This window comes from Bombina bombina, chromosome 2 (genome assembly GCF_027579735.1).
Source record: "Bombina bombina isolate aBomBom1 chromosome 2, aBomBom1.pri, whole genome shotgun sequence".
Lineage (NCBI taxonomy): Eukaryota > Metazoa > Chordata > Amphibia > Anura > Bombinatoridae > Bombina > Bombina bombina.
Genome location: NC_069500.1, coordinates 1429284982 through 1429311308, shown reverse-complemented (window position 1 = coordinate 1429311308; position 26327 = coordinate 1429284982).

Below are 26327 nucleotides of genomic sequence, written 5' to 3'. Positions count from 1 at the left end.
TAGGAGGTGGTAGGCATGTCAGTTTGCCGGGACAATCCATCTGTATTCCCGTTATGAGAGAGAATTCCTGTCCATACAAACAAGGGTTCAACTTCCTCAGTGCCCAGACTAGGGCTAAACAGTCCTTCAAAATCCCATCAGCTTCTTTACAAGTTTTCTGTACCTGCTCTTTATAGGTATCCACAATCCCTTCATACTGACATAGGGTGCCCTTGAGTTGCTGCACCTCACTATGAGCCAGCGTCAGCTTCTCCTCCAGTGTCACTAAGTTTGTCTTTAATGTTTCATGTTCCACTCTTAAGCTGGTGTTTTCTGCAGTCTGTCGGTGCAGCCTGTCTAGCAGAGATTCCTGTTCTAAACGTGCTTTTTTCTCTGCACTCCTCTTCTCTCCCGCTAGCACTGTTACATGATTATTTAACGTGACCATTTCATCCTCTACGTGACTCTTCTCCTTCATCAGCTCATTGTAACGGGACTTCCACGTATCAATAGCGGATAGAGATTTACTGAGCTCAGCGTCCTGGGGCTTAGCAGCAGGTGGGTCAGTCTCTGCAGCACGGATCTGGGCACGGGTAGTCACAGGGTTAACATCGGCGGGACCCATAGGAGCGTAGGCAGAACCAAGGGGGGCCAAGTTATTTCCAAGGTGAACATCAGCGGGTAAATCCTTCATGACCCCCACATTCACAGGTCTAGCGCCCCCTCTCCAATACAAATGTACCCTGGCAACAGGTAGGCGGAACACAGCGCCCCCTGCTACCCTCACAGCCACAGTGTCTCCAGTGTGCTGTTTCTCAGACACCAAGTTCTTTCGAAGCAAGGTCATGGTAGCACCAGTATCCCGTAGACCACTGACCTCCTTCCCATTCACTTTAACCACTTGCCGGTTATTCCGGCGGGCAGCTTGCACAAGGTCTGCTTCATGTAGGATGCCCCAGCATTCTTGCGCCTCTACGTAGCGGGCCGCAGGCTGAGGGTTACATGGGATTCCGCCGGCGGGTCTTCTCCAGTACTGCGCTTGGTTTGCTGCATTTAGGGGACACTCTGGCCTTTTGTGCCCTAGTTGCTTTCATCCAAAGCACCGAATAGGTTGTGAGTAGCCCCGCGAATTGAACCGGGCTCTCTGAGGGTAGTTCGTGGCCAGAGGCCGTGTGGTATAGCGGTGCGCCGGGGGTTGGTAACTGGCAGCTGCTGGGGTGACTGGGGGTCTGTACTCCACTCTAGCAGGGGGCTTAGTGGTAGCAGTGTCCAGTTTGCGGGCATCTGTATACTCATCTGCCAAGCGAGCCGCTTCATGCCGGGTGGAGGGTTTAGGGTCCCGAACCCACTCTCGAACTCCTGCGGGTAACTTGTCGAAGCAATGTTCCAACAGGAATAGCTGCAGCACCTCTTCCCCAGATACGGCTTGGCACCCCGCTATCCAGTGAGCTGCTGTGCAGTGCACCTTACATGCCAACTCAAGGTAGGAATCTCCAGCTAATTTTACAGTATCTCTGAACCGCCTCCGGTATGCCTCCGGTGTTAGCGCATACCTGGAGAGCAGAGCCTCTTTTACAGTATTATAATCCCTGACTTCCTCATCTGGAATGGCCCGAAAAGCCTCACTGGCCCGGCCGGATAATTTTCCGGATAATATCATGACCCAGTCCTCTGCGGGTACCTTGTGTAGTGCACATTGCCTCTCAAAATCCGCAAGGTACCCATCAATCTCTCCTTCTGTTTCCAGGAAGTTTTTAAAAGCTGCAAAATTTACTTTTCCCTTTTCCACTGGGGTTGCTGTGACTTGGGCTGCTGCAGCGCCGCTTTGGCGAAGTAGGTTGGCCTCCACAGCTGCTATGACCCGGTCGATAATTTCCGCCGATGGGTTGGGGCCATAATGTGCCAGTCTTATTTTAACCGCCCGATCAAAGCTTGCTTCTTCGGGGGTTCTGTCTGATATGCTGGACCCATTGGTTCCTTCAGTCCCTGGTACTCCTTCCATCTTAGTCAGTATTGTAATAATCCCCCTCTTCCTGAGGTTACTGGCTTGTGTAGTTGCTCTTCTGGGCGATAAGGTTCATTCCGTCGCTTGCCACCAATTGCTACGGTACCAACAGGATACCAAGGGTTAATACCATGGAACAATGTCCTGAATAGGGAATCAGCAATTCACAACCCCAATCAGTTCCCCCCTCAAACATGAGACCAGGCTCCACATTTCAGTTTTAAAACAGAATGACATTTATTAAAGGCTAGATGCCTAGTATTTATACAGGTTTGACCCCAGATGGGGGGGTTTAAAGACTGTTGTACATTAGATGGAGGGAACACGCCCTTTGACATGATACAATACAATACCTTGCTCAAGCTGATAACAACTTGAACACAAGAAACACACTTGGCTTTTCTTATCACTGAGGCGTCTGCTCTCTAGATGTGATTAAACAATGGAATGTTTATTACTTAAACGTAATTATAGTACACAATAGCTGAGGCCAGCAAACCTGTCTTTAGAAATTAGCTTCTTAAAGCTAAACACAGTTAACTCCTTCAGTCCTGACAGAAGGGTCTGTCACAACCACTAACTAACTTGCACAATAACACTAACTCACTCTCTCACACTAACACTAACTCTCACAATAAGGCACTAAATCTCTCTCTAATCTCCAAAAACCCACCATCAACACAGTCAAAGAAGCCATGCTTGTGGCGTGTTTATATACCCTGTGTAAATGTTTAATGATGTACCGGTTTGCCTTGTAAATTGTGTTCAGGTGTGCTTTGTTAGTAATTAGTATGTGTGCAATGTGTATTAGTTGTGTGAATTTGTGCATGCTTATTTTGAGTTAGTATTTGTGGAATGTGTAGAATGCGATGATGTCATAGTGATCGTTTTCCATAACATTGTCCAAAAGTATTATGTGTAAATGTAAATGTTATTTTGTGATGGTGTCGTATTTGTGAAGTGTTGTAAATGTTTGTTTGTACTAATATTCCGTAATGTTGCATGCGAGTGTTTTGCTTGTGTATGAGTGTGCATTTTTTTTCATGTTGTTTTGTTCCGTGTTTCCGGATCGTAAGGTATATCTGTATTCCTCGCTTAGTGTATTTTTTAATATTTTTTTTCCCTGCTTGTGAATGTGTAATGCGTGTGTGCTATGTTTTGTGATTGTTGTTATTACATTTGCAGTATGTTTTTGTTGTTCATTATGTGGTATAGGTCATATGACAGAGCAGTGCGTATTTCTCATGAGATCGAGTGTTAGGTAAAAAATGCCTGCTTCTCTGATTTCTCATTGATCTCTATGGGAGACTGTCTAACGCGGGTGTGATTACGCGTATAAAAAAAATGAGTTAGGAGTCGCGTTAGGAGCTTGTTTGTAAACTCGTTATACCAGCGTTAAAAACAGTGCACGTTAAAAAAAAGACGCGTAGCTAACACACCCCTTCTAACGCAAAACTCGTAATCTAGGCGAAAGAAATTCTTTGAAAAAGATCTTTAAATGGTGTGAATAATATTAAACACAGTTACCTAGATTACGAGTTTTGAGCGCTATAGAGAAATTACCTAATGCAACAAAAGTTACGCTATTTCATTTTTTATAGCGCTGCCATTACAAGTTTTAAAAAACCTGGCTTGTGCGGGCAATATGGTTGCGTTGAGCTCCATACCACACACAAAAGCAGCAGTGTTTTGACGTGCTTGTGCACGATTTCCTCATAGACATCAATGGGACGAGCCAGCAAAAAAAAAATTTCACCTGCAATCACGGAAACAAAAGTTCCGTAATGCAACCCCATTGATGTCTATGGGGAAATAAAAATACAGTTTAAACCTAACACTGTAACATAAACCCTATGTCTAAACAGCCCTAATCTGCTGCCCCCAACATCGCTGATGCCTTCCTACAGTTATTAACCCCAAATCTGCTGCTCCCGATATCGCCACCACCTAAATAAATTATTAACCCCTAATCTGCCGCTCCCTCTATCGCCGCCACTATACTACATTTATTAACCCCTAAACCGTCAGCCCCCCACATCGCCACAAGCTAAATTGAACTATATTAACCCCTAAACCTAACCCTAACCCTAAACCTAACCCTAACCCCCCATAAATTTAAAATAATTAAATTAGATCTAAATTACATTTATAATTATTAACTAAATAATGCCTATTTAAAACTAAATACATACTTAATTGTGAAATAAAAGCTAAGCCAGCTACAATATAACTACACATACAACTTAATAGACAGCGCCACACTAAAAACTCAATAAAGTTAAAATTATTATAAAATACTTATAGGATACCTACACACTTCACAATCAATAGAGAGTTCAAACTGTATTGCAATATCCTATATGCATACACACAATCTCATATATCTTTCATGTGTATAGATTGATAACAGTCCCAGATATCAGAGTGTACAGAAACAATGCTTAAAAATGCTATCTCGTGATACCCAATACAAGATCATACACTATGGGTATGTAAGAGTTGCTAACTCAACGTTTAGGGTATACACAAACACAAACAGTTCTGGTTAGTATATAAAAAGTCTCAATTGACAAATATAATGTCCAAATAGACCAATATTTTTTTACTTTCTCTGTAATGCACTGGGGTTGCTGTTCCTTTTCTGCCCAATGGTGTCCACCCTCAGGCTCTATTAGAAATATAGCAAATGACTCTAGAAAAGAGAAAAGATAGAGCACATCCACGATCTAAGTGTAGTTTTAAAGATAACACTTTATTTGTTGCTACATAAAATGATATCACACTCACAAAGCTGCCCTCAAACTTGTGAGGTATGTGTATGCCTTTAAAAAAATTATCAATCCCACTCCAGCTGCACTGTACCGTTTCCGTGGGTTCCCTTTGTCTGTGATGGTTCTCAGTCTGTCCAGATCTTATTGCATAGGGGAAACTTTTTGATACGTGGCTGTCTGGGATATCTGTGTTGTGGTAAACACAATTATCCTATACAGGCAAGATCCAGTGCAATAGAGGTGTTTCAAAAATCAGTAGAAATTGAACTGAGGAAATTGACATTAGATAAACAGTCTTTGGATCACAGAAAAGATAATTTGTCTAGACGACAATATATATCTATTAAAGAATTGAAAGCCAACAATGAGTTGGTTATACGCAATTCAGATAAGGGTGGCAAAGTGGTAGTCCTTAATCGTAAGGATTACATTAGAGAGGCCACTAGGCAGCTTTCAGATGTGGAAGTATATAAAAAGCTATAAAGTAATAGTGTGTTGTTTTTTTTTATAAATCTGAATTTAAGAAGATTTTGAATTGGGCATTAAATGAAGGAGTCATTACTGAAGCTAATTTTGACTTTTTATATGTTAAACATCCTAAGACAGCTATTTTTCACTACTTGCCACAAGGACATTAGTAACCTTCCTGGCAGGCCCATCGTGGCAGGGATAGGCTCACATAATGAGCCTCTCTCTGAAATGATGGATGAGTATTTGCAACCATTTGTTTTGAATTTGGTAAGTTACATTAGGGATACCACCGATGTCATTAAACAGGTAGAGAGCCTTGAATGGTGTGAAGAATTTGTTTTTGTGACTATAGATGTGGTTTCATTGTATACTTGCATTCCGCATGAAAAGGGCATACAGGCTATTGAATTTTTTTTTCGAAAACCATTCTAGATATGATGAGAATTTAATACAATTCATTAAGGTCTCTGTTGAATACTTATTAGCTCATAATTTTTTTCTTTTTGAGAGGGATTTCTTTCTCCAGAGACGTGGAAGAGCTATGGGGGAAAAATTTGCCCCCTCCTATGCCAACCTTTATTTGGGTTGCTGGGAGCCGTTCCACATCTTCAAGGAGTACATTCATTTTTAATGGTCGATACATTGACAATATTTTGTTGATATGGATGGGACCAGTTGATCTTATTCAGCCTTTTTTTAATTATCTTCACGGTAATACCATGAACCTAAAATTTACGATGGAGCATAGCAGAACTTATATGTTTTTTTTAGACATTAGACTCTGATCGAATGTTGAGAAATCATGTATTGAGAAAAGAGATAGCGAGTAATACCATTTTTAATGCCAAATCATGCCATCCTAAACATGTTATTAAGTCTATCCCCAAAAGCCAGTACATTAGGGTTAAAATAAATTGTACAAGTGAACATAGTTATTCTAAACACTCCAATGATGTAACGTAAAGGTTAATTGAAAGAGGCTATTGTAGAGAAGCTCTAGACCAAATAAAAAGTGATGTTTATAAAATTGTAACGAAACATATTTTTGATACTAGGAACTCCCCTGTCCTTCCACTTTCTGAAACTTTCAGTTTTATTTTACATAAAACAAATACAAAGTAAAATGTAGTTTGTAAAAGATTAATTTTCAAAGCACAATTAGAATTTGTAAAATGCAATGCTAAATATACTACTGGATACAGGATCTAAATGCATTAAAATGCAAAATATAAAGTGCAAAGTTTAAATGCAATAAAACTTAAAGGACAACATCTGACATATAAAGTAATATAAAATACAAAGTGTAAAAGCAGCAGAACTCTCATGTTATGCAGTGCTTTATTGCACTGGGCTAGTCTCTCCTTCATATATAGAAATAAAGGTATAGCAAAATCTGCCTTTTTAGAATCATGTGAGGGATCTCAACATGCTGGAAGATTATTTTATTTTATCTGAAGTGAGAAGTGAAAGCTTTCGATCGACCATCAGCCCCTTAGTGGTTTTGCTGTAACCCTATTAGAGGCCATTACATGTATGTAGCAGCTCTTCATCATTTTATTTAATATTCTTACCAAGCAAATGTTGTTTTGTGTTCAAGTTTGGTTTAAATAATATTATGTAACATTTTGGGAAAAATATACACCCTAGAAGCCCTGAACTGGAAGACAGTATAGCAAAAATTTCAACAGCCACGACATTCTTTCCCTTAGTACTTAAATATGCCGGAATGGTGGACACCCATACGCTACAGAAGAGCAGCATGCTGAAGGTTATGTACTTGGCCTCATTAAAGTTGTCTGGCAATGTCCTAACCAAGAAGGCAACAATAAAGCTCAGAGCTGATAAAAGTCCCATGTAACCCAAAACAACATACAGGGCAAATACTGAGCCTTCGTTGCATTGGACAATGATCTTTCCAGGAAATGTATGAATATTGAGTTCCTGAAAGGGTGGTGAAACAGATATCCAACATGAACAAATCATAACTTGAATGAATGAACAAGCACAAACTATATACAAAGAGGATTGTAGTGACATTATCTTCTGCCAGATGTTTCCAGGCTTTGTAGCTTTGAAAGCAACTAGGACTGTAATACTCTTTGCCAAAACAGAAGATACTGATACGGAAAAGGTAGTCGCAACTGACACTTGCCGGAGCTTGCAGGTGATGTCAACAGGACGACCAATAAATAAAAACACACAAAGGAAACTCATCATTATAGAAAGGAGGAGAATGAAGCTCACATTACGGTTATTGGCTTTCACTATTGGAGTGTTCCTGAATGAAATGAAAAATCCCAATATGGCAACTGTTATTAAAGAAAAGAATATTGAGGTGAAAGAAAAGATTACAGCCATTATATCATTTTCATATGATATAAACTCTTCGGCTTTGAGTAGACATTTATTCCTCTTATGATTTGGCCACTCGTGATCTGGACATCGGAGGCAATTTTCACTATCTGTAATAGTGTAATAGAAAAGATTAACCATAAACACAAACCAAAATGTGAGAGAGAATAAGCAGTAAAGAGATAATTATTTTTTTATTTCTTTCTAGTTTTTAGACAATTTACTTTTATTAAAATAATGTAGGGCTAGATTACAAGTGGATCACTAAATATCAATTTCACTAAAGTGATATTAGTGCTCCACTGAGTAACACCAGCACACGTTAATGTGGAACAAATCCTGAAAGACAGAAAAGGAGGCATAAGCATATTATGTGAACAAAATATAGGATGGTGATGAGTCTAACATAATCGTGCCAATCAGACTCATGTGTTTCTAATCATTAATAACATCTATTACATTATCTACCCTAGTGATATGTCAGTGGAAAGCTGCTAAATCCACATTCATATTGAGACCAAAAGAGTGCAAGATCTTCAATTTGTGGATCCAGTAGGTTTGCCTCTGTCTTTATCTAAAAAATATATTATATAAATGTGATTTTGGGATATATTCTATGAGTGCGATAGTGTAAGAATCTAAATTCCCATTATGTTGGGAATGGCAGTTTCTGGGCACACTGTGCCATTTGTAATTATTTTTTATGTTACGATAATGTTCGAATCATCTGTGACTAAGGCGTCTGCAAGTGCGACCCACATACTGGATCCCACAGACACAGGATATAAGGTATATCACATAGCTATACGCACATTAAATGCAACCAGCAATAGGATTCACCTTCTTAGTGACAGATGATCGGAACACCGATCTCCCATGTTCTGTATAAACACACATTTTGCATCTTTTTATGTCACATTTGAAAACTCCCTTTTTTATAAAACACTGGGAAAATGGGAAAATCTTTAGTGTTACACACTTTAAAACTGTTGATTGTAACAGCTATCTTGATTTTACCCAGCAATCACCATTATCCATGAAAAAGAAATGTTTCATATGGGCAATTTAAGAGGGTGCAAAGAAACTGTAGTACACTATTAGATTATGAAGCACAAAGCCTTATCTTGAAAGAAATATTCCATGAAAAAGGCTATCCATCTAGTATTATTGAAGATGGTTATAGGAGAGCAAAATTAGATAATAGAGAAAAATATTTTCTAAAAAATAAGAAGTCAGAAAAGAATAAATTTAACAATGAAACTATGTTTATAAATCAGTACAACTCCAATCATAATTTGATTGGACAAATAATAAATAAACATTGGAGGATCCTCAAAAAGGACCCGATCTTAGGAGCACTAATTGATGATAAGCCGAGGTTAGTCTTCAAAAAAAGAACCCAATATACTAAGATATACTAATGAAAAATATACTAATATAATATATACTAATGAACCCTATATACTAATATATACAAATGAAAAATATACTAGCTCCTAGCTAAATTTTGAAGCACAAGCAAATTACAAATAGTACAGATACAAATAATCTGCATTTTATAAAAAGAGGGAGTTTTCAAATGTGGCATAAAAAGATGCAAAATGTGTGTTCATATAGAACATGAAGATCAGTGATCCAATCATCTGTTACTAAGAAGGTGTAGCCTATTGCTGGTTGCATTTCATGTGCGTCTAGCTACTGTATGTGATATACCTTATATCCTGACTGTGGGATCCAGTATGTGGGTCGCACTTGCAGACGCCTTAGTCACAGATGGTACGAACATTATCGTAACATCAAAAATAACTACAAATTGCGGTGGACTTCCTGCTGGAGGCGGAGCATACAGGTATCCCAGGTATTTTCTCCCTCTCCAAGGCTCAGCGTCTAGGAGAGTGCCACCTTCCAGCCATTTGCAGTTCTCCTTGACCACAAGTATTGCACCAGGCCTGGATACTGGATCATAAGGTCCCGTAAAGGAAGTCTGCTGAAGAGTTTTTTTAAGTTTGGTGTTTGCAACACACCGCCCGTATTACCCACTATCAAACTACCGGGTACTCACCATTGTATGAACTGCCACAACACAATAAAAAAAAAAAAAAAGCACCTGAACTTTGAATTAAGTATTAGCTCTACCATATACAGACGCATTGCTCCTTGGACTTACTGAACGAAAGTGCCGGCGTATTCACAGATACCACTAAAAGTTATTTTGGAGAACGGCTTTACAAGGATTCAATTGCTGTTTTACCAGAAATAGGCCTCTATTACACAAAAGTCTTACCTGATCGGTCAGGTAATGTGCCCGGATGCATTCTATCTAATTCTGGAATCAAGCATGCTGCACCTACACCTACAGTTCAAACATAGGGTGAATCTGTTCTAGCGGCAGTGTTTGTTTGCTTTTGCATATCTCTAAGCACTACGCTTGTTGGTTGGTAGCTGCCTGAGTTTGAATTACCGCTCCGTGCTTAACCCGCACACCACTAGAATGAAGGTTTGCAATGGAACCTTGATGAGCCGCCTGGTTGTGCCGTCAGGTGAAGCGTAATATCGGGTGTTGGAGATGCAGAGATAGTGTTAACTGGCAAATACTTGTGCTGAATTTGGAGGGTGCCCCCGCTGTCCCTCGGGCTAGGGGGTTTACCGCTGGAGATATTCTGGTGCTCCGAAGCTTACTGGTTTGTCTATCGGTGGAGTGGTGATGTCACAGGCGAGAAGCTGAGTAGAGAGATCACTGCACTTGGTCTTACCTATACAAATCTTGGAGTCTATGGAAATAGACTAATCTTTTCAAATTAATATGGACTCAGTAGAGAAGTGGGAACATAAAGGCTGACGGTAATATCTCTCCTTGAATACAAGTTCGTTATCTATCCTATTATGTGACACTCAGGACTTTAGTGAAGTTGAGTGTTTACTACCATGTTGTGGTTAATATTTTAGTAGGTGGTTGATAATGTCGAGTGACCCTTAGACTGAATCCTAAGAGTGGAACTGTACATACTTCTAACCATAATTGTTTGTTAACAAGGTTTAATGTATTACAAACTTATCCCCTGCACATTAATATATGTACTAAAAAATAGTGGCTCCATGAGAGTTTCGGCTTAAACATAAGCCATTTATTAAGGAATACAAGAATATAAAGGGTGGTGTTTTGAAAATCCTGTATATAATAGTTACCTAAATTAGGAATCAGCCGCATCAATTTTTTATTTATTTGCAAGATAAGAGGCTTAATTATCTTGATATAAATATATTAGCGACTGCTTATAACTTGAACGTGTGGAAATAATAGTAACTTGCTATGTATAGATACAATTACTGATCTTATATAACTGATATTCATACTTGATACTTATAATAGTCATGGAATATAGGGCTCTGTAGTAGTGGCAACCGAGGTTGAGGTTGTTAAACAGAACTACATTCATTATAGGAAGAAATCCTTGCTCTCTTATCTATCCCATTTAAGGCTATACTAAAGATCTATAAGCTCTGCCTACTTTGAAAAAACTACAATTAAACCTTTTTTGTCTTATAGAAACATTATAAGTGGCACAGTATATATATACAGCTTTAAAGGGGAATATTCTTTGGTTTCCACTGCCCATTGATTTGTTTTCTTACCCTTATCCTCAACCAATATTAGAAAGACTACAAATTAGGTTGAGGGTGTTACATAGAATTATAGTGAATTTAGGATGAAAGCCTCACTTTCTCATTTATCCCATTTAAGGTTATACTAAAGAGATATAAATCACACCTATCTCAAAATACCACAACTAAATATTTTCTGTCTTATAGAACATTATAAGTTGCGCAGTATATATAGAAGTTTTAAAGGGAATATTCTCTGGCTTTTACTGCCCATTGATTGGCTCTCTTATTTGTATCTTCAACCAATATTAGAAAGACTATAAATTTATGTTTTGCTGCACTTGTTTTCACTATACACATTCCACTAGAGATTAATTTAAAATTTATACTTTCACAGCCAAACTTGTGAAAAGTCGGTAATTAATTCTCCTATAACTGAGAATGAGATCTTAGAAGCTATTAAAAATGCCAAATTAAATAAAGCACCTGGTCCAGATGCTTTACCATCAGAATTTTATAGAATATTACAACCTCAAATTTCTTCCACTCTAGATAAATTATTAAATTTTTATTTTTTGGAAAATTCTAAATGCTCCCCTTATTTTGCTGCTGCCAATATCTCCTTAATCTTAAAAAAGAATAAAGACCCAGAGCTTCCAATGTCATACAGACCCATTTCGGTGAAGAACACTGATTACAAACTCTTAACCTCTATCATAGCTAATCGTCTTAAGGTGTATATTGGTGATCTAATTCATGAAAATCAATCGGGGTTGGAACCCTGTCAGAAATAGGAGGAAAGTCCTAATGTTGCTGGATTTTTTTGGAACAGATATAAGAGTTCTAAGCTCAATAAATCTCCGATAGGGCTATTTTAAATGTTGATGCGGAAAAAGCTTTCGACCGGATTTGCTGGGATCATCTGTTTTTTTCCCCTTGAACAATTCGGTCTATCAGGTCATTTTAATAAGTTTATTCAATTAATATATAGTTCTCCTTTTTCAGCGATTATTATCAATAATATAGTTTCCCAACGATTCATTCTGCAAAGAGGTACTAGACAGGGTTGTCCCCTGTCACCACTGCTTTTTAACATCTCGTTAGAACCGCTAGCAATATTATTACAACAGGAACTAGAAGGTATCCTATTGGGAGGTCAAAAATTAGTGCTTTTACTTTATGCTGATGACCTTCTCCTATCTGTCCAATATTAATCATTACCTACCAATATTACAGAAGATTATCTTCATGTTCGGTTAAATTTCTGGATATAAGGTTAACCTTCTGAAATCAGAACTATTATGGATTTATAAAAGACCTGAAATTAGAACTGATCTTCCATTTCTTGAGGCAACTCAAATTACCTATTTGGGATTGCAGATAACTAATAATCCAAACGAATGGTACAATTTAAATTATGTATATTGCCTGGAAAATTGTAAAAAGAAATTGGAGGACTGGGTTATGTTACCTATTTCGTTATCAGCACGTGTATCTTTGATTAAGACAATAATCTTCCCAAAATTATTATATATTTTCCAAAATATGCCACTTCTCCTACACAAGTCTGATATTTCTAAATATTATAAAGTTTGTAATAGATTTTTGTGGAAAGGTACAAAACCTAGAATAGCTATACATATATCGACTTATGAATTCTAAATTGGCAGCGGGACTTGCGTTGCCTAATATACAAGCATATAATATATCAGCTCTAGTAAAAACGGCCATCGATTGGATTACTGAAAAATAACAAATTTCATTGTTATGCTGTGAGTCTAACTGGTGGCCCCCTTCTCCTTGAAAGCCCTATTGCATTGTCCATTAACTGCTATTCCCTCAACAATTTTTTTTAATAACCTTCAAAAATATTATTGTGGCATGGCAAAAATTTTGTACAGAGCTAGGCGTTGCCCCATATGTTTCCCAATATTTACCTATTAGAGGCAACCCCAATTTTCTTCCGGGGCTGTCTGATAAGGTGTTTAAAAGGTGGGCTCTAGGAGGATTGGAATATATGGCTCAATTAATAGCACCGGATGGGTATCCAATTGCTTTTGTTACTTTAGCTAATAGATTCGGCCTCCCAACTCAGGACTTTTATGCATATCTGCAGGTAAGGCATTATGCCAATGAGAGATTGGTCATTGGGCAAAATCCCCAACAGAATACACGCGATTTCCCCTATGTATGAGCTATTAGTTCAAAAATCCTCATCTTTGCAGGTTGAGGATATGGCGGCAAAATGGTCTTTGAAATTCCCTGATATTAATGATCAGGTTATAGTCAGTAGTTTTAAGATAATTGATCAAATTGGGGTTCCAACAGCATGGAAGGAATCGCAAATTAAGGTCAGTCTTAGATCTTATCTCACCCCAGAAACGTTATCTAGGTGGTATAACTCTAATGTTCAGTATTCTAGATGTAATAATTTGTATGCAGATATCTTCCATTGTTTCTGGGGATGTCCAAAAAATATTCAGTTTTGAAAGAAAATTCTATATTGGATAAATGCAGTACTACACCTTGACTATCATATTAAACCAATTGAAATATTCTTTCTTGCAAAATTTCAGGGTACGTACAATAATTTCAAATTGATAAATACCATAATACTGATAGGACGTAATCTCATTCTTAAAACTTGGAAAGCATAATCAGCTCCCAAATTTGCTCATTTTAAAAATGCAATGATTGGGCAATGTGTATTAGAACAATACACCTTACCATTCCCGCCGGATGACCAAATGAGCTTATATCTCAAGAAATGGGAAGTATTTATACTATCATTACAGGAATCTACACAAAAAGTATTGATAAAACCTCTACTCAAATCTCCACTTGTTCAAGTAGACATATATGCAGGCCATTTCCCTATATATTGGTTAGAAGAGTAGCTGGATGACAACTGAGAGTGTAGGGAGTAGGAAACCCTTACCCCTTTTTTTTTTTTTTTTTCTTTTTTTTTCCGTTTGTCTTTGTGTGTATATAATTATTGTACAATGTATATAAAATTCCAACATTTTGTACAAATACCTACCGATAAGGAAATTTGAATTGTTTATTAATAAGTATGTTAACCCCTTAACGACCGAGGACGTGCAGGGTACGTCCTCAAAAAAAAGGCAGTTAACGCCTGAGGACGTACCCTGCACGTCCTCGGTGTGGAAAGCAGCTGGAAGCGATCCCGCTCGCTTCCAGCTGCTTTCCGGTTATTGCAGTGATGCCTCGATATGGAGGCATCCTGCAATAACCTTTTTAAGCCACCCGGTGCAGAGAGAGCCACTCTGTGGCCCTCTCTGCACCGGAGATTGGTGGCTCACTGCGTTGGTGGGTGGGAGCCGGACCGGGAGGCGGGGGGCGGCCATCGATGGCCCTGCTGATGTGGAGGGGGGGCGGGATCGTGGGCGGGGATGGCCGGGGGTGCGCACGGGCGCGTGCGCGTGCACGGGAGGGCGGGGGTGGGCGCGTGCACGGGGAGGGAGCGGGTGGGAACCGCTACGCTACAGAAAATCCAATAATAAAAAATGTTAACAAATGTTAAAAAATGGCTAAAAAGTTAAAAAAAAAAAAATGATCAGCAAGGTGGTGGGGGTTTGTCTGTGTGTGTGGGGGGGGAGCTACACTACAGAAAAAAACCAAACAAACAAAAAAAAAAGCACTTTTTTTTGCAAACTGGGTACTGGCAGACAGCTGCCAGTACCCAAGATGGCCCCCAATGAGGCAGAGGGGAGGGTTAGAGAGCGGTTTTGGGGGGGATCAGGGAGGTCGGGGGCTAAGGGGGATCCTACACATTTTTTTTTTTTTTTAAAAAAACCTTTTATTTTAGTACTGGCAGACTTTCTGCCAGTACTTAAGATGGCGGGGACAGCTGTGGGGTGGGGGAGGGAAGGGAGCTGTTTGGGAGGGATCAGGGGGTGGGATGTGTCAGGTGGGAGGCTGATCTCTACACTAAAGCTAAAATTAACCCTGCAAGCTCCCTACAAACTCCCTAATTAACCCCTTCACTGCTAGCCATAATACACGTGTGAGGCGCAGCAGGATTTAGCGGCCTTCTAATTACCAGAAAGCAACGCCAAAGTCATATATGTCTGCTATTTCTGAACAAAGGGGATTCCAGACAAGTATTTACAACCATTTGTGCCATAATTGCACAAGCTGTTTGTAAATTATTTCAGTGAGAAACCTAAAATTGTGAAAAATTTAACTTTTTTTTTCAATTTGATCGCATTTGGCGGTGAAATGGTGGAATGAAATATACCAAAATTTGCCTAGATCAATACTTGGGGTTGTCTACTACACTACACTAAAGCTAAAATTAACCCTACAAGCTCCCTAAAAGCTCCCTAATTAACCCCTTAACTGCTGGGCATAATACACTTGTGGTGCGCAGTGGCATTTAGCGGCCTTCTAATTACCAAAAAGCAATGCCAAAGCCATATATGTCTGCTATTTATGAACAAAGGGGATCCCAGAGAAGAATTTACAACCATTTATGCCATAATTGCACAAGTTGTTTGTAAATAATTTCAGTGAGAAACCGAAAGTTTGTGAAAAAATTTGTGAAAAAGTGAACGATTTTTTGTATTTGATCGCATTTGGCGGAGAAATGGTGGTATGAAATAAACCAAAATTGGCCTAGATCAATACTTTGGGATGTCTACTAAAAAAAAATATATACATGTCAAGGGATATTCAGGGATTCCTGAAAGATATTAGTGTTCTAATGTAACTAGCGCTAAATTTGGAAAAAAGTGGTTTGGAAATAGCAAAGTGCTACTTGTATTTATGGCCCTATAACTTGCAAAAAATGCAAAGAACATGTAAACATTTGGTATTTCTAAACTCAGGACAAAATTTAGAAACTATTTAGCATGGGTGTTTTTTGGTGGTTGTAGATATGTAACAGATTTTGGGGGTCAAAGTTTGAAAAAGTGTTTTTTTTTTCCATTTTTCCTCATATTTTATAATTTTTTTTTATAGTAAATTATAAGATATGATGAAAATAATGGTATCTTTAGAAAGTCCATTTAGTGGCGAGAAAAACGGTATATAATATGTGTGGGTACAGTAAATGAGTAAGAAGAAAATTACAGCTAAACACAAACACCGCAAAAATGTAAAAATAGCCTTGGTCCCAAACGGACAGAAAATGGAAAAGTGCTGTGGTCATTAAGGGGTTAAAGATTATGCAGCCCTGCGTGGCGCAAAAGGTAATTTGTTTTAATAAATGTATCTTCGCTGTTTTTCTTTTTCTTTGTTGGGGACAATATAAAATAAAGATTAAAAAAAAAAAAAACAATAACTACAAATTGCACAGTGTGCCCATACCCGGCCATTCCCAACATAATGGGAATTTAGATATCTCAAAATCACCTTTATATAATAGATGTTTTAGATTCAGACAGACGGAAACTTATTGGATCCACAAATTGAAGACCTTGCATTCTTTTGGTCTCAGTATGAATGTGGATCTAGCAGTTTTCCACTGACATATCACAAGGGTAGTTGCTTTAATAGTTATTAATTATTAGAAACACATGAGTCTGATTGGCACGATTATGTTAGACTCATCACCATCCTATTTTTGGTTCACATTATATGTTTATTATTATTATTATTATTATTATTATTATTATTATTTACACCTATGGTGGAGACACTTGATTCTCCTATATATATATGGTAGGATTTTTTTGGGTAGAATAGGTTAACCTATTAGGAAATACTATTGACTTACATAAGCACTACATAAATTTGTTCATATGACACATAACATGTTATGATATATACTGGAGATGATTAAATATTCCACACATATCACTATCACACTACTGTGCATTATAATTGTTATTTTTAATGGAGGTTATAGACACTTATATACAAATATTTTCACATATGAGCACATCTCCCATCTGGAATAAAATATGTTATATATGTGAGGTCACTAAGATACACATATTATGATATATGTTTGGTGACTTGATGTAGGCATATGTCACCACTCACTTTGGATTATTCTAGTGCTGTCTGGGAACAGTAGTGATGTAATGTTGTAGTATGCTTTCACCCTTTGACACATATTTGTGACCAGGGGTCAACTCCTACAAAAAGAAGTGTGGGAACTCACCAAGACTTCCACCCCCCTCAAAATTATATATATATATATATATATATATATATATATATATATATATATATACATATACATACATACATACACACACATACATACATGCACACACATACATACATACATACATACATACACACACATTGTATTTATAAGTATATAATCTATAAACTTTGGTTTAATGAAAGCATATTAAATCCTATGAATGATTTAATGTTTGCCTTTGGCCTGAGAATCCTCCTCTGTCAGAAAGTCTCACCCACTTAAGGTGCAATAGTCCTATTTGTGCTGAGAGGGGCTAAATAAACCCAGAGCAAGTAATACAGAAATGTAAGCATTATGTGTTACACACATTGTGGGGTGATAACACAACAGGGCCACTGACAGGCTTGCATTTAGTGTATTGTAGGAAGTGTTACTGCCAATTACTAGAGGATCTCACTATCCCTCTAACCAGACTGAGCTCCAGCTCCTCCCACCAGCAGCAGAAGTTTTTACTGAAGTGTTTTTGTTCTCTTTCCAAAGGGGACTTAGTTCCTCCTGAAAAACAGTGCAGGAACTCTCTTCCCATATGTTCCTGCTCAACATGACCCCTGTTTGTTACATATGTGTTTTTGTTATTATGGTTAATATCAATAAATGTATTGGACCAAACTCAGCCAGCAGTCTTCTTATCCCGGCGTCAAGCCAGAATGATAGGGAATATCCCAGAGCACAAAAAGTTTGCAAGATGAGGTAAGCGGTACTCACTATAGGCAGGATAGTCTTTGACGACAACAGTAGGGGAATCAGAGGAAGGTGGCTTAAGGGTAGGCCACTAGAATGGTCAGGCAGGCAGGGTTTGGCAATGGTAAGGATATCCAGTATATTAGGGGTTCATCAAGCAGAGTAGTCAGACAGGCAGAGTTCATCAACAGTGAGGCAATCCAGTACTTTAGGGGTTAAGCAAGCAGAGTAGTGTCAGGCTTCTGTCCGTTCATTGCCGTGTCGCTGCGGCTCCCGGATCTCCTCTATGGGCTTTGATGTCTTGTTGCCTAGCAACGTGACACAATCGTTCCGGACACGCCCCTCTGACATCACGGCATCTCTGCTTGGGCTTTAAAAGATGGCGGAGATCCTCCTCGGGGCCAGTTTGTTCTCTGTATTCCGGACTGTATTGTGAGTACCTTATTTCTATGTTTGGATTCTGAACCTAGCCTGTCTGACTTCGCTTGCCTGAAACCTGTTTTAGATATATTTGACCCTTGCCTGTCTGACTTGAAGTTTTACCAGGTTTCCTCAATCTTTCTGTTTAATGTTCTGACCCTTTTCAGCTTGATTATGCTTTACCCTGAAGATCTTCAGTACTGTTACTTGCAGATTAACCCTTGCTAAACAGACTTTACCTTTGTTTGTTGCTAACCTGCTTAAAGGGAAATTTATCATTTGCTTTACTCAAACCTGCTTAAAGGAACATTTACCTCTGTTTGTTGCTAACCTGCTTAAAGGGACATTTATCATTTGCTTTACTTAAACCTGCTTAAAGGAACATTTACATTTGTTTGGTGCTAACCTGCTTAAAGGGACATTTATCATTTGCTTCACTCAAACCTGCTTAAAGGAACATTTACCTTTGTTTGTTGCTAACCTGCTTAAAGGGACATTTATCATTTGCTTTACTCAAACCTGCTTAAAGGAACATTTACCTTTGTTTGTTGCTAACCTGCTTAAAGGAACATTTATCATTTGCTTTACTCAAACCTGCTTAAAGGAACATTTACCTTTGTTTGTTGCTAACCTGCTTAAAGGGACATTTACTTACTCAAACCCACTTAAAGGAACATCTATCATTTGCCAACCCGCTTAAAGGGACATTTTTCATTTGCTTTATAAAAACCTGCTTAATAGAACCCTTTACTTTGTAATTGCAAACCTGAGTGAGTGACGTACTGGTTTATTCTCCGTGTGCTATCGTGTGTTTTACTTTTCACGCTAACAGTTAGGTAAAATTCTGGGCTGATCCGTTACGGCTGACATTACAAATGGGCCATAAATGGACCCCACTGAATTATCCATGGCTATGGCCCACCAGGGACAATTACTGGGATCTCATGCTACTCATTTGCAATCCTTGGACACTAATTTAGATCAGATAACAGCATTATTACAGAACTTGGCTGCTCCTCTACCTCCTAATCCTGCTCCTTTGGAACCCACGCCTCCTTTGATTCCTACTAACCAGTCACAAGGACAACTCAGTCCTAGGATTCCCCTTCCGGATAAATATGATGGGAATCCTGAAGACTGTAGAGGTTTTCTCTTTGCTACTCCCTCTTCCAGAATCACATTCCTTATTTCCTTAATGAAAGGAAAAGCATTGGCCTGGGTATCACCTTTGCTTGAAAAGAATGATCCTATACTTCTGGATGTGGATTCTTTCCTTTCTGTATTTTTAAATGTCTTTGACAAGCCTGGAAGGTCCTCCACTGCTGAAGCTTCCCTCTTAGACCTAAGACAGGGAGCGCAACCCGTGTCTCAATATGCCATTGAGTTCCGCACCCTTGCATCAGAAACTACTTGGAATCGAGGAGCTCTTAGAGCAGCTTTTCGTAAAGGACTTTCTGAACGTCTCAAAGATGAATTGGTGTATCGGGAACTCCCAGATACACTCCCAGAGTCCTTAGAAGCCTTGATTAATCTTTGTATTTGTCTCGATTCCTGATTTCGGGAACGCCAACAAGAAAGAGAGAAAAATCAGAAATCCTCAAATCGTCCATCTTTTCGTCTGGCTCCTCGTTTCTCAAACCCAATAACTCCAGCTTCTCCACCTTCTGACCAGGTTGAGCCCATGGAAGTAGGCACCATAAAGTTGACCGAAACTGAACGCCTGAGAAGACGCTCTCTTGGCCTGTGTTTGTACTGTGGTCTTAAAGGACACTTATTAAGTTATTGTCCCACTAGACCAGTAAAAGCCAGGGCTTAACTTCTGACCGAAGGACTGAGTTAAGCCAAATAGGATTTCATTCCCTCGATAATAAACTTTATGTTCCAGTGAGTTTCCAACTTGGAGGAAATAAAATTCATACTCAAGCTCTCATTGACTCAGGTGCTGCAGAAATTTTCATTGACTCTACCTTTGTATCTACTCACACTATACCCTTACTTAGAAAAGAATATTCTATTCCTGTCTCTACTGTTAGTGGAGATCCTTTTGGTTCTGGACTTATCCAGTTTGCTACTAAGCCCCTTCTCTTTAGTGTAGGAGTTCTTCATTGTGAGACAATATGTTTCAACGTCATTTTGATTCAGCAATTTCCCATAATCTTGGGTCTTCCCTGGCTCTAATTACATAATCCTATATTCTCTTGGACACAAGGTGAACTCACTTCTTGGGGATCTTCATGTCAAACCAATTGTTTTCAAGTACCCACAAAAATACCACTTAAAGTTGCTCTCACTACCAATACCTCTGGGTCACTACCCACTCCTTATCTAGACTTGATTGATGTTTTTTCCAAGAAAGAAGCAGAACGTCTCCCTCCTCACCGTCCTTTTGATTGCCCCATTGATCTTCTTCCTGGGGCTCCCTTACCTCGTGGCAAAACTTATCCACTTTCAAGACATGAGAATGTAGCTTTGGCGGAATATATTCAAGATAATTTGGCTAGAGGATTTATTCAACCCTCTTCTTCTCATGTTGGGGCTGGATTCTTTTTTTTTGAGTAAGAAGGATGGAGGTCTGTGAACTTGTATTGATTACAGGGGTTTGAATCAAATCACCATCAAGAACAGTTACCCTTTACCCCTTATTCCTGAACTGTTTACTTACCTTCAAGGATCCACAATATTTACTAAACTGGACCTTCGTGGTGTGTACAATCTTATCCGTATGCGCAAGGGGGATGAATGGAAGACTGCCTTTAACACTCGATTTGGACATTACGAATATCTGGTCATGCCTTTTGGGCTATGTAATGCCCCTGCTGTTTTTCAACACTTTGTGAATGAGATTTTTCGAGATTTCTTGAAAACTTTTGTCATCATATACCTTGATGATATTCTAATTTTTTCTCGAAACTATCAAGATCATGTGCATCACGTCAGAAAAGTATTGCAATGGTTAAGAGACAACCATTTGTTTGCCAAATTGGAGAAATGTTCTTTCCATCAAAGATCCATACCTTTCTTGGGTTATGTAATCTCCGAATCCGGATTCAAAATGGATCCTACCAAACTTACTGCCATTTTGGATTGGCCTAGACCTGAATCTCTTAAGGCATTACAACGTTTTCTGGGTTTCGCCAGTTATTACAGGAAATTTATCAAAGGATTTGCAACTATTTCTTCTCCTCTTACTTCTCTCACTAGAAAGGGGCAGAACTGTAAAGATTGGCCTCCAGAGGCTATTAAGGCTTTTGAGTCTCTCAAAGAGGCCTTTGCTTCTGCACCTATTCTCCACCACCCAAATCCAGATTTTCAATTCATCCTGGAAGTGGATGCTTCTGCTGTAGCTGCTGGGGCTGTTCTTTCCCAACGATTACCTGACACTGGAAAGATTCATCCTGTGGGATTCTTCTCCAAGAAAAGTACTCCTTCTGAATTGAATTATGACGTAGGCAATAAGCAGTTGCTTGCCATCAAGATGGCTCTGGACGAATGGAGGCATTGTTTGGAGGGTACTCCATTACCATTTTTCATACTCACAGATCATAAAAATCTTCTTTATCTCCAAACTGCCAAACGTTTGAATTCCAGGAAAGCTCGTTGGTCCTTATTTTTCTCACGTTTTCATTACAATCTGTCTTATATACCTGGTTCTAAGAATATTAAAGCTGACGCTCTTTCCAGACAATTTCAAACCACCTCTATTCCCGAGTCTGGTACTTTCCTTCAACCACATAGAGTCATAGCCCAGTTATCAGCCTCTTGCTTACAAGACTTACAGACTGCTCAAAAGGATCTTCCTTTGTCCTGCAAACCTCCTGATGGTTTGCTATTTGTTCCTGAGCGTCTTCGCTCCAAGATTCTTCATTGGGCTCATGATAGTCCTCTCTCCAGACATCCACGTATCAGTAACACTACTCGGAACCTCAAACAATATGTCTGGTGGCCTACCCTCATTCAAGATGCTAAAGACTATGTTTCAGTATGCACACAATGTGCTGCCAATAAGACTCCTTGTCAATTTCCTCATGGTTTGCTTCAGCCTTCGCCCATACCTCACCAGCCTTGGACCCATTTATCCATGGATTTTGTAACCGACCTTCCTCTTTCAGCGGGAAACAACACTATTTGGGTGGTAGTCGACAGGTTTACTAAAGCAGCTAATTTTATTCCTTTACCTGGCTTACCCTCTGCTAAAAGACTTTCTGAGCTTTTCCTTTTACATATTGTGAAATTACATGGGTTCCCATTGGATATCGTCTCAGATAGAGGTGTACAATTTGTTTCCCGGTTCTGGAGATAACTCTGCAAACATTTTTGAACTACAATCTCATTGTCTACTTCTCATCATCCACAGTCTAATGGCCAAACCGAAAGGGTTAACCAATGCCTGGAGACTTATCTTAGACATTTTGTGGATCATCATCACTCTAATTGGACTCATTATCTTCCATTGGCAGAATTGGCGCATAATGCACGTTACAACTCGTCTCTTCAGTCTTCTCCTTTTTTTGCAGCTTATGGATTCCAACCCCGGACGTTTCCTCTACATACTTCTTCCACTGAAAATCCTGCTTCTGATCATTCTGCTTGGAAATACGTCTTCTCCTTTCTAAAGCCTCTAAGCGATACAAGTACTTTGCGGATCGCCTACGGAAGAAGGCTCACAAATATCGTCCTGGAGACAAGGTTTGGATTTCTACGCGTCATCTCCACTTTAAACAACTTTCTACTAAATTGGGACCACGATATGTAGGTCCTTTTCGAATACTAGGTCAACTTAGTTCTACTGCTTATCGAGTTGCTCTTCCCAAGACTCTCAAAGCCCATCCTGTCTTTCACATTTCGCTTTTGAAACCAATGATGTAAAATAGGTATACTAAATCTTTGCCTAAACCTCCACCTCTTTTGGTCCATGGTCAACCTGAATTCGATGTTAGCCACATTCTGGATTCCAAACTTCGTGGCAAGAAATTGTACTATCTCATTCATTGGAAGGGATATCCAGTCACTGAGCGTTCCTGGGAATCTGCTCAGCAAGTACACGCTCCTGCCTTGATTAAAGCCTTTCACAAAACTCATCCTGCTATGCTGGTCCTGTCCCCCGGAGGGGTCCTTGAGGAAGGGGTGCTGTCAGGCTTCTGTCCGTTCATCGCTGCGTCGCCGCGGCTCCCAGATCTCCTCTATGGGCTTTGACGTCTTGTTGCCTAGCAACGTGACACGATCGTTCCGGACATGCCCCTCTGAAATCATGGCGTCTCTACTTGGGCTTTAAAAGATGGGCCCGTTTATGCTCTGTATTCTGAACTGTATTGTGAGTACCTTATTTCTATGTTTGGATTCTGAACCTAGCCTTCCTGACTTTGCTTGCCTTAACCTGTTTTAGATATATTTGACCCTTGCCTGTCTGACTTGAAGTTTTACCAGGTTTCCTCAATCTTTCTGTTTAATGTTCTGACCCTTTTCAGCTTGATTATGCTTTACCCTGAAGATCTTCAGTACTGTTACTTGCAGATTAACCCTTGCTAAACAGATTTTACCTTTGTTTGTTGCTAACCTGCTTAAAAGGACATTTATCATTGGCTTTACTCAAACCTGCTTAAAGGAACATTTACCTCTGTTTGTTGCTAATCTGCCTAAAAGGACATTTATCATTTGCTTTATTCAAACCTGCTTAAAGGAACATTTACCTCTGTTTGTTGCTAACCTGCTTAAAGGGACATTTATCATTTGCTTTACTCAAACCTGCTTAAAGGAACATTTACCTCTGTTTGTTGCTAACCTGCTTAAAGGGACATTTATCAATTAATTTGCTTTACTCAAACCTGCTTAAAGGAACATTTACCTCTGTTTGTTGCTAACCTGCTTAAAGGGACATTTATCATTTGCTTTACTCAAACCTGCTTAAATGAACATTTACCTCTGTTTGGTGCTAACCTGCTTAAAGGGACATTTATCATTTGCTTTACTCAAACATGCTTAAAGGAACATTTACCTTTGTTTGTTGCTAACCTGCTTAAAGGGACATTTATCATTTGCTTTACTCAAACATGCTTAAAGGAACATTTACCTTTGTTTGTTGCTAACCTGCTTAAAGGGACATTTATCATTTACTTACTCAAACCCACTTAAAGGAACATCTATCATTTGCCAACCTCTTAAAGGGACATTTTTCATTTGCTTTGTCCAAACCTGCTTAAAGGAACCCTTTACTTTGTAATTGCAAACCTGAGTGGGTCACGTCCTGGTTTATTCTCAGTGTGCTAGCGTGTGTTTTACTTTTCACGCTAGCAGTTGGGTAGAATCCTGGGCTGATCCGTTACGGCTGACAAGTAGTCAGACAGGCAGAGTTCATTAACGTTATGGCAATTCAGTATACAGTAATAACAGTCACACCCAGGAGCACACAAAGTAACACCTATACTTGGCAGTTAAGGTAGAAAAGTGAGCAACTTACATAGGTGCAGAATTCACACCACAGGAGATCCTGACTGGCTTCAGAGTCAGAGGAACGTGCAGTGATGAAGTCACCACCGCAAGCAATAGGAGCTGACACAGCCCTTGACAACGAGCAGGGAAGCAGGCGTTATGCCCCAAGCAACAGCTAGAACGGTGCAGCGTGACATAGCTCCCCTCTCAAGGGTTCCTCCGGGATCCAGAGTCAGCTTCAAAGGATGAGCAGCATGGAATCTGGAGACCAAAGATGGAGCATGCATGTCACGGGCAGGAACCAAGGAGCGATCCACCACAGAATAACCCTTCTAATATACAAGAAATTGCAGTTGTATGCACCTGTATCAGGGGTCAAGTATCTTAGCAACCTCATATTCAGGGTCGCCATGGACCAGGAGTGGAGGAGGAGGAGCATCTATTCATGATGTAAGGCTTGAATAGTGAGAAGGCTAGGTCTATGCACAGGGTTTGGGCAAAGCCACTTTGTAAGCAACAGGAGACAGTCTTTTTAGGACTTTGTAAGGACCAATAAGCCTAGGCCCAAATTTGTGACAGGGTTGAAGTAGACCAATATGTTGAGTAAAGACCCAAACATGTTCACCTACCGAGATGGCACGTACAGAAACTATATGATGATCAGCAAACTTTTTGTATCTAGATACAGCTGAACGTAGCTGAGATCAAATATGTTGCCAATGAGTAGTGAGTTCAGTAACGTGTCGGTCAGCAGCAGGAAACCCCAATGGACTGAGCAGAAAGAAGGAAGACACGAGGTTGATATCCTGCTGCGGCTTGAAATGGAGTACATTGTAGAGAAGAGTGCCAATGGGTGTTTCTTGCCAGCTCAGCTAGGGGTAACAACTGAGACCAGTTGGTATGGAGAGAATTGACAAAGGCTCTAAGGTAGGCCTTGAGATCCTGGTTTACTCTATCTGTTAGTCCAATGGTCTGAGGATGGTAGCCAGAAGACAAGGAAACAGTGGTTCCAATCAACTTACAAAAGGCTCTCCAAAAGGTAGAGATGAATTGTGGACCTCTGTCAGAAACAATATTCGCAGGAATGCCATGAAGTTGTATTACATGTCAGATAAAAAGAGACGATAATTCTTGGGCAGAAGGCAGTTTAGTTAAGATAACTGTATGGTGGTTAGAAGGGGGAGGTCCACAATGAAGTCCATTGTTATGCGTGTCCATGGTTGTTTTTGAATGGACAATGGTTGGAGCAAGCCAGAAGGCAAGGATCGGGGAGTTTTTTTGGCAGCACAAGTTGTACAGGCTTTCACAAAATCCTGAGTGTGATATGAGACTTCATAGTAGGCCACCATACATGTTGGGAAAAACGCTTTTAAGTCCTAATCAAACCAGGATGTCCTGAGAATTCACTATCATGAGCCCAGGATAATACAGAAGTGCGTAA